The sequence below is a fragment of the Macaca thibetana genome, chromosome 13, assembly GCF_024542745.1.
Source record: "Macaca thibetana thibetana isolate TM-01 chromosome 13, ASM2454274v1, whole genome shotgun sequence".
Taxonomy (NCBI): domain Eukaryota; kingdom Metazoa; phylum Chordata; class Mammalia; order Primates; family Cercopithecidae; genus Macaca; species Macaca thibetana.
In genome coordinates, this window is record NC_065590.1 from 5,240,353 (window position 1) to 5,257,162 (window position 16,810).

Genomic DNA, 16,810 nt, shown 5'->3' on the forward strand with positions numbered 1-16,810 from the left:
GAGGAGAACCTGGGAGGCGGTGGAAGTCAGAGGGGAGGTAGAGGAAAATGGCTTTCTTTCCACATAGGATGGTTACACATCCTCCGCAGCCTCTTGAAAGCCCCTGGGGTTCTCTTCTGAAGGTTTGGGTCAGTCCATTCTCCAAACCAAGTCATAGAAAACTGGGCAGAATGCTTGATACCCATCTGATAAATGTTTCCACATAATGTTCTATTTCAAAACAGGGCACACAGATTCAGGGTCTAGACACAAACCCACCAGAAAGGCACTCTTCATTTTTTAGTAACAGTTGTTATCAAAATAGAAATTTTACCTTGGACTTTCCAGTGGCTGCAAGACACAGCATCTGTTCAACCTGAAAGGGTATATGGATAAGCCCTGCACATGTACACAGGGTGATGGGCAACGTTAGAGGAGCCAAAGGCAAAGAATTTGGAGTGTCTTAGGAATTCCATTTGTCGTGTATTATGGACTGAGTTGCCTTCTCCCCAAATTCCTGTTTTGAAGCCCTCGCCCTCAATGGGACTGTATTTGTAAATAAGATTATTAAGGAGATAATTAAGGTTAAATGAGGTCCTAAGAATAGGGCCTTAATCCAATCCAGGACTGGTGTCCTTATAAGAAGACACCAGAGAACTTGCTCTTTCTCTCTCCATGTGAACAAAAAAAAGGAACATGTGAAGACACAGCAAGAAGGCAGCTGACTGCAAGCCAGGAAGAGAGCCCTCACCAGAAATCAAACTTTGGGGTACCTTGATCTTGGACTTCCAGCCTCTAGAACTGCGAGAAAATAAATTTCTGTTGCTTAAACCACCCAGTCGGTGGTATTTTGTTATGACAGCCCAAAAGAATGCATCACATCTCAATGATATCTTGGGTAGGTGTGACAATTATGCAGTTTCTTCAGGTAAAATTTATAAACAGCCCATTGCCACAGATACTGGGACATTATAGCAACAAAAACAACAAATAATCAAACTTAGAATATAGACTAGAATGAAATAAGACAGAAGAAAATATCAGAAGTGAAATTTCACTAAATAAAGCGCTCATAGAAAAGAAATTTAATCAGGAAAATATGGTCATCACTCTTTAGAGATGTCTAAAAATTACTTGTGAGACTTTCTTCAACTAAACTGGAGGAAGGCAATTTCTCCCCAATTCCACATTGTGTCAGCATGCTACTCCTGATACGTTTTCTTTGGAAAATGAATGCAAGACCACAAAATTAATACACTGAGCTCCATCCATTCATTCATCCATCCATCCAACCATCCATCCATCCATCATCAATCCATTTCTCATTCATTCATCAGTGCCTACTGAATGCCAGGCATTGTGCCAGGCCTTGGTGGATATAGCTGTGATCCAGGGAGACAAGGTCTGTTTTCACAGAGATTACAGCCTATGGGGGAGGAAAAATGTTACACAAATAATCACAAAGATGTTGAGTGAAGATTATGATAGCTGAAGTGTTGGGTGCTAGGAAAACATACATCAGGGAGCCATCCAATTCTCTTGCTAGTCCAACAATGCACATCTCTGTCAACTGTCAGCTTGATGAGCTCAGGAGACCTGCATATGTGATCAGTTAGCCTGATCTGGTTGGCGTTCATCACATCACCATATTAAACAATTTTGAACAGTGACATTGATCCTCATAGAGCATTCCTATAGCTACTCAGAAACAGGTATTTCAAAGCTAGAATGTCTGGTTTCAGACTTAAAGGAATGACAAGGAAAACTCTCAACTTTTCATCACTCAACCCTCTCCCTCCACTCTGACTCTGGGAGCTTTGGACTAATGAGTAACGCTCATTACGACTGAGAATGTTCTCAATTATTCTGAGTTCCGAAAGGATACTCCCAAGTTTCTGCCTCCGTTCAATGCAGAATATGGGCTTAATTCAACAGCAATCAAAAGGAAGGAGGCATCACCCTCCTCATCTTTACAGGGAAGCCTGAAGGGATCTGCCTGCCATGCAGGGGCCCGTGTAGAGCAGGAATCCTCACTGGGAGAAGTATGTTACTTTTTAGCATTTAATTGGGAGACTTTATGCATTAACCTAACGGTGAGAAAGAGAAAATATTTCAACCTCGTGGAGACATGGGGTCATCTATGAAAAAGTCCCCATCTCTACCTGACCGGACAGACGTTCGTCTGTTCAAACGAATGGCAAGGCTGTCTCTTTCCACCTCTGGAATGCCCTAATTTAAGAGACTGGCTCACAAGACGGGTCAACATGTGGGTTTAATGAGATCACATTTATTTTCTAAAATCACCTAGTTTCTGAGGCCTCTGCAAACAAAGAACCACAAAAATATTCAAGTGACGGGGGATTCGGAGGCAATAACACAGTTGGGCTACAAGGCAGGTAAGCAGAGAGTCACTGAGACCAGCAAGGTGGGGATTCATGAGGGTCCAAGTTCAAGTCACTGAGGATCTGGCAGATTCAGAGGAGGGAACACTGCAGGCATGGCTGTGCTAGGCTAGAAAGGGAGGCTGGGGTAGACCAGCGCTCCACCAGGGTGCAGTTCTCCACATACGGCCACCACCCAAGAGGAGGCACAGGGAGTGTGAGGCCAGAGCAGGCCTAGAGGTGGCCGTTTCAGACAGAAGCCCTGAGTGCCCACCGGCACAGCTTTGTGTCTTTGGCCTCACTGCCCCCTGCGTCATTTCCAGAGTGGGGCTCTGAGTCAGGCCTTTGGGACATTTATCAGGCTGTGATCAAAAGCATAGTCATTGCTAAAATACAGCGTGAAGGAAACCACACACAACATCTAGGGCTGGCCTCTTTGTGAAGGGCGGGCTTCCAGTCCAAAAGGCGTCTTCTCCACCTGCTCTCTGAGGCCTGTGATGTTCTAGCAGTGCCAAATCACCGAGCCAGAGGAAACAACAGAGCACAAGGCAGATCGTGACACAGGAGTGACTCCCAGGCCAGTCCTTGGGTCATTCGCATTCCTCAGGAGCTGCCCCCGTTAGTGACTGCTCCTCAGGGCCCAAGCCAACCCCTGCCTAGGATGTTAGGATTTAATAACCACTGGAGGGAAGGGCGGGGTCAGCTGGGAATGGAGGGAGAAGAGCCCAGATGGGGAAGACCAGGGAGGGAGGAGGGCTGAGAATTCCCGCAGCACAATGGAACAGGCCTCCTTGTTCAGCTCTGCAGCTAGCTGGCTATATTGCTTTAAGCAAGTCACATGAAGCACCAGGGCCTCAATTTTGCATGCTATAAAGGGAGGGATTGGGATTTGGTGATCGCCCCCCACCAAGACCTTTTCCAGCTCTCACACAGGGACTCAGAGGCCCCCCAGGTCTTACACAATGGTCTGAAGTTTCCTTCTGGGCTTCATGCAGGGACAATGGAGGAGGGCCTGGTTTCTTCTGGGCACTGGCAAATTGTCCACTTCACTCAGTACAGTGAAGACACAGATTAAACCGCATTTAATTTTTATGATCAATTTGTCTAAAAAAGGCAGGCATAGAGAGGACTGAGACACTGTTATATGGCACATAACTCATCTTGTCTAATTTTTCCCATAAAGTCTTTCAAATGTAGTGTTAGCTTAATATGCTTTTTGACATTAATTTTTTTTAGTCTAACTACAATTTGCATTCACATTCTCAGGTTTTGACATCATTTGTCATTAGTCCAGACTTTCATTGACATCATTTTGGCATCATAACTTGCCCTCTCAAATCACTCTAACCAGTGGTGAAACAACTTGAAGCAATTACAAAGGTAAGAAGATAAAAATGTAACAAAACCTAATTCATGTACCATACTTGTTCTGTGTCAGATTTCAGAGCAAGGGCGCTTCATCTTCCAATCATTAAAGGCTCTCATCGTTAATTCTTCCTCAAAGCACATGAAGTAATTATTTTGGTTTTGATTAAGAGAAGATATCTTTGACTTGATGAATATTTTTACATACGTTAAAATAGTAAATATGTATATTCACATTGAGACATATCATTATGATTTTGAAAAACTAATATAATTTTGATTATACTAATAACATTAATCATTAAAATACACTCAGCACTTACTCATCCTAAATGTTTTACTTGTTTTACCTTAGTTCTCATGAACACCTATTAGGAAGGTAGGTAAGAATTATCCCCAATTTGCAGATGAAGGACAAACAGAATTCACAGAGCTGGAGACCTAGCTCTGACTTCTGAGTAGAATATTACCTATCCTACAATTCTGTCTTTTAAGATAGAACCACATGTGTGACCAAAAAAAAAAAAAAAAAAAAAATGTACACAAGAAGCAAAAAGGAGGATATCAATTTGTTGAAACTGCAAATTAGCAAGAACAATCTTGCTCTAAAATCTGTTCTCCTGTGTGCTGTGGTTTAGTCGTTTGCTGCATTGGGGCCATTACTGTTATATTACTTAACTGTATCCTGACCGATTCGATTTTACGAACAGCTTCATTGCAAAATGATGACCGGGGGGGAGACCTGTGGAAGGGTGGGAAGCGTAAGACATCCACGTTCACCTTCTTGAGGCAAAACTCAGCCCCTGGGGGGTCAAGCTTCACTGGCAGACAGCAAATAACACGTTGCATTGCACGGGCGTCTGTCTGTTGGACATGGGCAAGTGAGCGACGCTGTGAACAAATGATACAGTTCCTGATGTGAGAGGGATTCAGAGCGGCACCTCCTTTTCGAACCTTTCCCAAGCAAGCAAGGGTGCAGTCTAGGCTGTTATTCTCCACACACGTATTTTAAACTGCCAGACGACAACCAGGTAATACATATTTTTTAACATTAGCAAGTTCTAACCAGCCTTGAAAACCATAGGGTGGACAAGGCCAAAAAGCGGGTTGCAACTTGGACACCCGAGAGGGAGGCCCTCTGGGGCTCATCGGAGGCCTTGTGGGGGGCCCTGGCCCCAGGAAGCCTCAGCCCCCACTCTCAGCCCCTCCAGGGGCCTTAGCTGCACACACAGAAGGAAAACAGGCTCCTGCTTGGGGCTGGACAGACTCCTCTGAAAGAACCGCTGGTGTCTGACATCACCAGGCTGTGGTGCCCACCACTGCTGGCTCCCTGTGAACCCGCTCACCCCCAGCGTGGTGCAGCCTGGAAAACGAACCTCTCCCTCTTCTGCTCCATCGCAGGCACGGCCAGCTGTGGACCCGCGGCCCTGCATTCCCCAGGCTCAGGCCCGCCAGGCAGCCCCCTGAGCTCATGGCTGGCAAAAGAACAAAGGCGTGGAAGAACAAAGAACAAAGTTGAAGGAACAGTTTTAGAAGCTTTTTAAAGGCCTTTAATAAGCTGAGTTGAAAAAGCTGACATGGTGAGAGAGAAGAGTGTGTGTGTTTCGGGAGGGGTGAGGGCGAGGCTTAGTTTCCACATATCCCCAAGGGAAACCTGAGACTCCCAATGGCTGATTGCAGACTTTACATGACATAGAATGGGGATTCATGTTTGGAAAATGACAACAAATTTATCCTTGAAACAAAACCCAGGGATTTTGCCGAAGAGGTAGAGAATAAAGGTTAATTACACAGAGCTGTTTCTCCAGATGTGATATAATGCACGCACGTATACACACGTACGCACACACACGTGCATCCACACATATACACACACAATCTCCACTTCCCTGTTCCCCTAGACAATAATAAAGTATTTTATACTTTGGCCTGGATTTTTCCATGAATTTCTAGGTCAGCAATTATACCGAGGTCCAAGCCTCAATCTGGTTGACAACTAAACGGGATTGGAATCTGGGGAGGCCATCCTGCCCTGACTAGGGAGGAGGAAGGGAGGGGAATGTGCTGGACTTTGTGAGGTGATCTTGTTCATATGGCACACATCGCACATTTATGGTCATTTTCATTAAAAAAAATAGCCTCAGGCTGTTCATTTGTTTTAAAAATCAAATCTTGCTCTCTCCTTGGTGAGAACGGTTGCTGCCTCTGCATTTTTCAGCATGATTCACCACAACCCCCATCCCACCCCAGTGAAGACGCTCGCCCCCCACCTGCTGCTCAGCCACCTCTCCAGGTGTCCAGTTCAGTGGACCACCAGCACCCTGGTTCCCGGCTCTGTCACAGCACCCCTGCTGCATCTGTGGGCACCTCTTCTCCCCTCCCCAGCACAGGGGTGTGGAGGGAGGAGCAGGATGTGCAGGTTCAGGGACCTGGGAATCAGAATTTCTGAACTTATGGGGCTTACGGGGCAATATGGGAGCAATAGGAGGGAGAGAGGAGCTTATCCTGATACTACATCTATTTTCATTAGATTCTATGCTTCTTTGGAGTACTTGGTGGTAGTGAGAGAAGTCACCCCTTTGCTACAATCCTGGTTCATGGCCAAATCTCTCTACGACGATGCTCTTATTGGTGTTTCCATGTCTTTCCTTAACACAAGGTCCAGAAAGAAGAGATAAAGACAAATGAGATGCCCTTGAACAGCCTGTGCACAGCTCAGTGACTCTGAGAACTGATCTGGGAGAGCTTGCATGTTCTACTCTAAGAGGGTCCTAGCAAGGCATGCTCTTTTTAACCACCCCCACCCCCAACCAAAATGAAATTCCAGTTCCCTCCTTAGGCAAATATTAGTAGGAGAGTTTTTGTAAATCAATTTTGCTCAATTGCTGCACACATAGAGAAGTGGCTGCTTCACCCAGGCATAAAACATTGGGGAAAGACCAACACACTCATCGTAGGTTTGCTGGAGGACTCGCTTCTGGATTTTAAACACAACAGAGATCGCACTCTGCAAAGCTGTGTGTGAGAACACACCCTGAGCACACACAGCTGCACACCATGGGGACTGACCACCTCCGGGTGGGCAGCACTCTGGTCTTCTGTTGGCCGCTGGCCTCCCTCTGCTAAGTAGCCCTGCTCCAGTTCTGTTAAAGACACGATGCCTGTGCGTCCAGAGAAGAAGCAACTGTGCGCACGGATGAAAATGCCAGGAGAGTGCTCTCCAACTGTGAGAAGAGAGGGTGGGTGTCAGCGGAAGAAACCCCGAGACCTCGAACCCCCAGAGAAATGGGCAGGGAAGGGCTGTGAGGATACTTCATGCGGCTTGCCATGATGTCTTTTCCTGAATTATAGGATTCTGCTTGATTATTTTTAATTGAAATTCTTATGAAGGTAATTGTAGATTTACATGCACTTGTAAGAAATAATTCAGGCTGGGTGCAGTGGCTCACACCTGTAATGTCAGCACTTTGGGAGGCTGAGGCAGGAGCATCACTTAAGCCCAGGAGTTGCCCAGCCTAGGCAACATAGTAAGACCTGTCTCTTACAAAAATAAAAAATAAAAAAAAATTAGCCAAGTACATTGGCTCCCAACTGTTGCCAGCTACTTGGGAGACTAAGGCAGGAGGATCCTTTGAGGCAAGGAGTTCAAGACCAGTGTGAACAACACAACAAGATCCTCTCTCTACAAAAAAAACAAAATAAAAAATTGCCAGGTATGATGGTGCATGCCTGTGATCTCAGCTACCCAGGAGGCTGAGGCAGGAGGATCGCTTCAGCCTAGGCAGTCAAGGCTGCAGTGAGCCATGATCATGCCACGTCACCACACTCCAGCCTGGGTGGCAGATGTTTCAAAAAAAAAAAAAAGGAAAAAAAGAGAAAGAGAAAAGAAAAGAAAAGAAAAGAAAAAAAAAAAAAAGGGGAGGGAAGGGGGAGGGGAGGGAGGGAAAGGGAGGGAGGGGAGGGGAGGGGAGGGGAGGGAAAGGGGAGGGAAAGGGGAGGGGAGGGGAGGGGAGGGAAAGGGGAGGGGAGGGAAAGGGGAGGGGAAGGGGAGGGGGAGGGGGAGGGAAAGGGGAGGGGAGGGGGAGGGAAAGGGGAGGGGGAGGGGGAGGGGGAGGGAAAGGGGAGGGGGAGGGGAGGGGGAGGGAAAGGGGGAGGGGAGGGGGAGGGGAGGGGAGGGGAGGGGGAGGGGAGGGGGAGAGGGGGGGGGGGAGGGGGAGGGGAGGGGAAAGGGGAGGGAAAGGGGAAGGGAGGAAAGGGGAAGGGAGGGAAGGGAGGGAAGGGGAGGGGAGGGAAAGTGGAGGGAAGGGGAAAGGGGAGGGAAAGGGAAAGGAAAAGGAAAAATTCAGAGAGATCTCTTTTACACTCTGCTTAGTTTCTCCCAAAGGTTACATTTTGCAAAAACTGTGGTGTGATATCACAACCCAGATACTGCCACTGATACACTCCACTGATCTTAAATTTCCCAAGTTTTACTTAAACTCATTTGTGTGTATATTTATTTCTATACAATTGTATCACCTGTGCAGGTTCATGTATCCACCACCACAAACAACCACATTCATCTCTTGTTTCTCCCACCCCTACGTCCCTAACCTCTGGCAACCACTAACCTGTCCTCCATTTCAAAACTGTTGTCATTTCAGAATATTTTACAAATGGGCTCATATGCTATATAACCTTTTGGGATTGGAGTTTTTTTCACTCAGCAAAATTCCCTGGAGATTTATTCAAGTTGTTGTGTGTCAATAGTTTGTTCCTCTTTAATTTTTAATATTTGTGGGTACATAGTAGGTGTATATATCTATGGGGTTCATGAGATATTTTGATATGGGCACTGTATAATAATCACATCAGGAGAAATGGCGTATCCATCACTTCAAGCATTTATCCTTTGTGTTACAAACAATACCATTGTACTTTTATTTTTTTAATATACAATTAAATCATTATTGACTATCACCACCTGTTGTGCTGGTGAATATTAGATCTTATTCATTCTTATGTTGTTCCAAATGACAGGATCTCATTCTATTTTATAGCTGAATAGTACTCCACTGTGTGTATGTACCACATTTGCTTTATCCATTCATCAGTTGATAGACACTTAGGTTGCTTCCAAATAATAGTTTATTCCTCTTTATTGTTGAGTAGTGTTCCACAGTATGGATAGATCACAGTTTATTTACAGTCACCTACTGAAGGACATCTAGGCTGATTCTAGTTTTGGGCTATTAACACATAAACTTGCTATGAATGTTTGCATTCAAGTTTCTGCGTGGATATAAGTTCTCATGCCTTTAGAATAAATGCCCAAGGTGTAGTTGCTGGTTTGGATGGTAAATTGTATGTTTGGTTTAATAAAAAACTGCTAAACTGTATTTCAGAGTGGCTAGAACATTTTACCTTCCCATTGTGTGAGTGACCTAGCTTCTCTACATCCTTGCTGGCATTGGGTGCTATCACTATATTTTATTTTAGTCAATCTGGTAGGTGCGTAGTGATACATCATTGTGGTTTTATGTTTTCTTTCTTTCTTTTTGAGATGGAGTTTTGCTCTCGTTGCCCAGGCTGGAGTGCAATGGCACAATCTTGGCTCACTGCAACCTCCGCCTCCCGGGTTCAAGCGATTCTCCTGGCTCAGCCTCCCGAGTACCTGGGGTTACAGGCACCCACCACCATGCCTGGCTAATTTTTTGTAATTTTAGTAGAGACGGGGTTTCACCATGTTGGTCAGGCTGGTCTCGAACTCCTGACCTCAGGTGATCCGCCTGCCTCAGTCTCCCAAAGTGCTGGGGTTAAGGTGTGAGCCACCATGCCTGGCCTCATTGTGGTTTTAATTTGTATTTCCACAGTGACTAATGGACTGAGTGTCCCTCATGTGCTTATTTACAATTGCTGTATCGTATGTTTATGTCTTTTGCCCATTTTCTAATTATATCGTATATTTATGTCTTTTGCCCATTTTCTAATTGGATTGTTTCTTTTACTGTTGAGTTTTGAGCCTTCTTTCTATATTGTAGATACTAGTCCTTGGTCAGTTATGGTGGTTTGCAAGCAAATGTTTTCTTCCTATTTGTAGCTTGTCTTTCCCTCCTCTTCACATGGACTTTCTGAGAGTAAAAGTTTTGATTTTGACGTGGTCCAACTTTACATTTTCTTCTTATGGATCATACTTCTGGTGTCTGGTCTGAGAACTTTTTGTGTGCAAGTCTCAATGATTTTGTTCAAGGTTTTTAAAGTTTAGTATTATGTTTTAAATTTAAGTCTACGATCCATTTTGAGTTAATTTTCATATACATTATGAAGATTAGATTGAGGCTCATTTTTTTTTTTTTTTTTTTTTTTTTTTTTTGCCTGTGGTTTTCTAATTGTTCCAGCACCATTTATTGAAAAGCAGCACCTTTCATCGAATTAATTTTGTACCTTTATCAAAAATCAGTGCAACATATTTGAGTAGATTTTTTTTTTTTTTGAGATGGAGTTTCACTTTCGTCGCCCAGGCTGGAGTGCAATGGCACAATCTCGGCTTACTGCAACCTCCACCTCCCAGGTTCAAGCGATTCTCCTGTTGGCTTCCCAAAATGCTAGGGTTACAGGTGTGAGCCACCGCGTGCAGCCAAGTGGATCTATTTCTGTATCTTCCACTTGGTTGCAGTGATCTGTGTGTCCATGCTGCCACCAATACCACACCATCCTGATTGCTGTGGCTCTACCGTGAGCCTTAATATAAGGGAGAATGTTCTCCTCCCATTTTATTCCTTTTTGTCAAGTTCGTTTGAGCAATTTGCTTTTCCACATAACTTTTTAGAAGAAACTTGTCTATGTCTACAAGAAAATCTTGCTGGGATTAAAAAAAAAAAACTCATTGAGAGATAATTCATATACTACACAATTCACCCATTTAAAGAGTCCAAGTCATGTTTTTTTTTTTAAAGCATATCCACAGGGTTATGCAGCTGTGCAGAAAAGAGATAACACTGCAGGCCTGAGACTGTGCTCCGTAGAAAGCTCTGCTGCCAAGTTTGGCCCTTGGCTAGGGTCTGGGAACTTGGCTCTTGGAGTGTTCCCAGTCAACTGTTAACTGATAAGAGTGGCTCCCTGTGCCTAGACTGTACAAACAATATGGTTTATGCCGAACACCTGCTTTCCTTTTAGGAGTCTATAATGTTGGCATGTGCTAGACAGAGGGTGCTTATGTGACCAGCTTTCAATAAAAGCTTTGGGTGCCGAGTCTCTAATGGGCTTCCCTGGGCAGAAACCTCAAACACATGCTGCTGCATTTCATTGCTGGGGGAGGAGTGCACTTTGTATGATCCCTCATGGGGGAGGGAATAGCACACAGGAAGCCTCACAAGGGTTCCACCAGACTCCGCCTCTTTTTCCATCATGACCCTGGGTATCTTTACAGTGTCACTGTCATAAATCTTAGCCATGTGGACAATTATATGCTAAGTCCTGTGAGTCATTCTACTGGATCTCTGCAAGTGGCGGTGGTCTTGGGAATCCCTAGCGCAGTGGTGAGACTTGCTAGAATAACCCGAATTCACTGAAGTATGGTTACAGCATTACTCGAGAAAAAGAAAGGGCAGTTTGTTCAGTGTGCACACATTTAGGATGGTTATGTCTTCCTGGTGGATTGATCCTTTTATATAAGGTCCCTGTTATGGTTTGAATATTTGTCCCTCTGAAACTCATGTTGAATTTTTTTTTTTTTTTTTTTGAGACAGTCTCGCTCTGTCGCCCAGGCTGGAGTGCAATGGCATGATCTCAGCTCACTGCAAGCTCCGTCTCCCAGATTCACACCATTCTCCTGCCTCAGCCTCCCGAGTAGCTGGGACTACAGGTGCCCGCCACCATGCCTGGCTAATTTTGTTTTTGTATTTTTAGTAGAGATGGGGTTTCACTGTGTTAAACACGATGGTCTCGATCTCCTGACCTCGTGATCTGCCCACCCCTGCCTCCCAAAGTACTGGGATTACAGGCGTGAGCCACTGCGCCTGGCCCTCATGTTGAAATTTAATCCTCAATGTGGCAGTATTGAGAGGTGAGGCCTTTAAGAGGTAGGTGATTCGGTCATGAGGGCCCTGCCCTTAAGAATTCATGAATTCATGGATTAATGGGTTATCATGGGAATGAGACTGGTGGCTTTGTAGAAGAGGGAGAGACCTGAGCCAGCACACCCTTGCCATGTGATGTCGTGGGCCAACTCGGGACTCTGCAGAGGGTCCCTGTCAGCAAGAAGGCCCTCACCGGATATGGCCCCTTGAACGTAGACTTCTCAGCCTTCATAACTGTAAGAAATAAACTATTTTCCTTATAAATTACCTAGTTTCAGGTATTCTGTTATAAGCAACAGAAAATGGACTACGTCAGTCCCTTTTTGTCCCTAGTAATTTTCTTTGCTCTGAAGTGTGCTTTCTTAGATATGAACATAGCCACTCCTGCTATCTGTGGATTAATGTTTGCATGTTACATCTTTTCCATCCATTTACTTTCAACCTGCCTATGTTGTTGAACTTGAAGTGAGTTTCTTGGCAACAGTATATACTTGAGTCATTTTTGTTTTTAACTTCACTCTGTCTTGTCTTTTGACTGATTATGTAAGATAATTTACATTTAAGGTAATTCTTGGTAACGTTAGCACCTAAGTCTGCCATTTTATTACTTGTTTTCTATTTGTTTCCTTTGGTTCTTATTCTTCGATTTCTCTTTTCTTGCCTTTCTGAGGATTCCTTTAAACAGCATTGAGGACTCTATCTTGATGTAATTGTCGTGATTTTGAGTACATCTCTTGACATAGTTCTCATGGGGTCACATGAGTATTACAATAGACACGTGTGACTTAGCACAGTCTGTTGTTGCCGATGTTTCACCACTTTGAGGTGTGGAAATCTTTTTTCCATTTAGGCCTCTTTACCTTCCCCACTTTTAAATATCATTGTCTCAAGTACCAGATGGAGGCATAATTTTTGTTTCATCAAATGTGATTCACAGAACTTGTGACAAAAAGGACAGCGTACTGTATGTCTGCCATATTTCTGCTCTTCCCATTGTTTTTTTCTGATACTCCAACATTCTGTTATCATTTCCTTTCTCATCGAAAAATTTTCTTTAGCTGATCTCCAAGGGTGAGTCAGCTAGTGACAAATTCTTTTGGTTTTCCTTTGCCTGGGAATATTTTTATTTCCCTTTCATTCTTGAAAATAAATTTGCTGGATGTAGAAATTGTGGTTGACAGTTCTTATCTCAGCCCTTGAAACCTTTTGTGCCACTTCCTTCTGGCTTTCTTGGTGGTTTGAATGATAAATGTGTTGCCATTCAAATCACTGTTATAGGTAATATGTTATTTTTCTGCCTGTTTCCAGGTTTTTTTTGTTTTGTTTTTTGTTTCCAAAAGCTTAATTTTCAGAGCCTCTGTGTTGTTTCAGCCTGCTTGGTTTATCTGGTGCCTCTGGGGCTACACCTGAGGAGGGAGAAGGGTTTCCCCAGGCTAGACCTTGGGACTTCTCTCCATGAAGGAGGTGCTCCTCCTACTGAGGATGCTCCTGGCTGCCTCTGGGGAGCGGAAGAGCAGAAGAGCGTCAGGCTGCAGAGCAAAGAGGCTTCCCGGACCAAAAGGCTTGTTGAAGCTGGCTCTCTCTAGGCAGATCGACTCACGCCCGCAGTGTCTCTTGGTGGAAAAGGGGTGCCTCAGACCCAGGAAGGAAGGAGAGTATTTTCTCTATTAACAACCCCCAAAATTATTTCGCCTGATATTATTAGAGGAACTCAAAGAAGGAAGAATGAATCTACCTGGGTTGCCTTCTGTCCCTAGGTCAGGCTTGGGAAACATTGAGTCTGGCTTTCAGCGTGCAGGGCGGGGGATGCAAGATGCTCTGCTACGGTGCTGATTGTACAGTCCTGGGGCCCCACACCAGCTCACTCTCTCATCACCACCTTTCGGAGCTTTCCTCTGATTGCTTCTTGCGTTGTTTCCGGGGTTTACCGTTGTGCTTAGTGTGGAGGGGCATGGAGAAATACGTTCATCTTGTCTCAACCAGAAGTCTCCACTATCGTATTTTAACTGATCATATTTTGAAGTATTAGGCACAGTCAAATAATTAAACATTCCACTCACTAGTAATATTGGCTCCTAACGTGTATATGGTTTGTTTTCAAAAAGCATCTGTGGTAGCTTGTATTACAAATCATGTACAGGGAACAAGGTGGTGTAGATTCACTTTTCCTTGCTCCTGCCTCTAATACAGCTAAATACTTGGAAATTATTCTACAGACAAGGATAGAAGAGCTCCGAAAACTGGAAAGAAGAAAATAGACTGGGTAGAGACGACAGGAGTAGAGAAATGACAATATGGTGGGTTCCCTGGGTTTCCTTTTTGTCTTCCACACACACCCCTGGACTGAGCATTGGAGAAATGTGCAACACAGTCTGTTATGTCAATAGGCGTAGGCATAAAATCTCAAGAAAAGCCTGCATTCTGGCCAAAGGGCTAGGAAAGGGAAGGGAAGTCCAGTGGAGGCCTAGTAGGGGGCTGCAACCCTCTTTCCACAATCAGGGCATGGGCTGGTGACCCATCTGCCCACAGTAGCAGCTTCAGAATACTGGTAGACTGACCTCCATGCTCCATGCACCCACACCCAGAGCACTGGCAGGCGGGATCAGGATCAGGATCAGGCTGCCTGCCAGGGCTCTGGGTATGAATATGTGGGGTCACTATTGTCCACCTGCATGCACAGTAGTGAAGCCGTGGGTCAATTCAATGCCCATTCCACGTGTGGAGCACTGAAATGGCAGGCCATGCTACCCACATGACAACACTGGCAGAGCCTGATGCCTCCCTCCTTACACCAAGGGGCATAAGGAGACCCAGGCGGCCACTCTGGCTCTCCCCACTCCACGGAAAGTGGTCCATGGAAGTGGGTTGAGCCCCTGCAGGTGGCACCAGTAGGGATTAATCAGAAGTCTCCGCAGTGGCAGAAGAACGAAGCAGACAAGAATAGCATGCAAAGGCTCAGGAAACTGAGCTGGCATTGGACCCACAGCCCATGAAAGTAGGCCAGAACCTACACACTAAACCTAAACAGGGCGACTGCCTTCTGTCTAAAACAGAAGATTTAAATAGGATCAAGAGTCTCCTAACATAACCAAGATTCCCAGGATACAACGGAAACTCACCCATAATCCCAAAGACCAGGTAAGCCACTGTTTGAATGAGAAAAGACAATCAACTGATGCCAAGACCGAGGCGAATCAGATATTGAATTATCTGACAAGGATTTTCAAGCAGTCATTATAAAAGTATTCCAACAGGCCAGGCGCGGTGGCTCACGCCTGTAATCCCAGCACTTTGGGAGGCCGAGGCAGGCAGATCACGGGTTCAGGAGAAGAAGACTATCCTGGCTAACATGGTGAAACCCCATCTCTACTAAAAAATACAAAAAAAAAAAAAAAAAAAGCCAGCGTAGTGGTGGGTGCCTGTAATCCCAGCTACTCGGGAGGCTGAGGCAGGAGAATAGTGTGAACCCAGGAGGCAGAGCTTGCAGTGAGCCGAGATCACGCCACTGCACTCTAGCCTGGGCGACAGAGCAAGACTCCGTCTCAAAAAAAAAAAAAAAAAAAGAAAAAAAAAAAGCTCCAACAAATAATTATTCTCTTGAAACAAATGAAAAAAACTGAAAACCTCAGGAAAGTCATACAAAAGAATCAAGTGGAAATTATACAACTGAAAAATACAATAATTAGAGTAAAAATATATATATATAAATACCATGAAAAAATCACGCAGTCATGATAAAATAAATACATCAAGGTATAGATCAATATGCTCAGGAGCCCTACTGAATGTTTACCGTGTGCCAGATGCTGCACTAAGCATTTTCCCTGTATTAATTAATGTGATCTCACAACAATCCCATGAAGTAGATACTGTTATCCTTAATTAATGGATGAGGAAACTGAGACACAGAGAGATTGAGTGACCTGCCTCAGATCACACAGCTTGCTAGTGGTAGAGACAGGCAGTCTGTTCCAGTCTCTGCTCTTATCCACATGTAGTATTATTGCATAGTGTTCTGCTGCCTCTTGGGAGAATTAAAATTATTTAAGTCATTCATCTCAATGGGCTGTTTCTTCCAGGGCTGCCACAAAAGCCTCTCCCTAGTGTCTCTAACCTCTACCCTCACCTCCGTGTTCAGGTTCCTCTCCTCCCACCCTCCTGCTCACCCACTGAAGTCCACCCTCAGACTTTCTTGCTCCTTGAACTCATCTCTGCCTCAGGCCTCTTGCACAGCTCTTTCCTCTGCCTGGAACGCTTGTTCCAGATCTCCACATGGCTCCTTGACTGGCACTCTGTTCAAACGGTGTTGTCTTGGGGAGGACTTGCCATGACTCCATTGTATTGCATTCAGGTAACATCTCGCGATTGTCCTTTTGTTTATTTTTTTGAGACAGGGTCTTGCTCTGTAGCCCAGGCTGGAGTGCAGTGGTGTGATCATAGCTCACTGCAGCCTTGACCTCCCGGGCTCAGGTTACTCTCCCATCTCAGCCTCCTGAATAGGTGGGGCCACAAGTGCACCACCATACCCAGCTAATATTTATATAGACAAACATATTAAATATAAAATATTTAATTTTGTATTTTTTGAAGAGCTAGGGGTCTTGCTATATTGCCCAGGCTGGTCTCGAACCCCTAAACTCAAACAATCCGCCCATGTTGGCCTCCCAAAGTGCTGGGATTACAGGTAGGAGCCACCATGCCTGGCCTATTGCGCTTTTTTATTCTTTTTTCCTAACTAAGCTTAATAAAAGGAGAGGCCTTGTTTATCTTGTTCACTGCTATATCACAAGTAGCTAGAACAGGCCTGACTTATTGTAGGAACACAAATATTTGTTGAATGAACAAATAAGTAAATGGCAGATGAGTTATAGAGTTTTCATTACCTGAAAACCAGAGAGATAAACTTATTTTGAGACCTAATTTTTAAGAGGAATTTGTCACACGGATCCTTATATAATAAAATAGACATTTTCATCCGTACAGCTCATTAACAACAGTGTACCTTTCTTACATTTCTGCTTTGTAAAA

General features: G+C 44.6%; 1 protein-coding gene across 6 annotated transcripts in view; it reads right to left on the reverse strand.

Annotated features, from left to right (window-relative positions):
* RFX8 (regulatory factor X8) overlaps positions 1-16,810 on the reverse strand; it is an 85,588-nt gene that overhangs the window by 34,930 nt on the left and 33,848 nt on the right. The gene's annotated exons all lie outside the window — the stretch shown is intronic.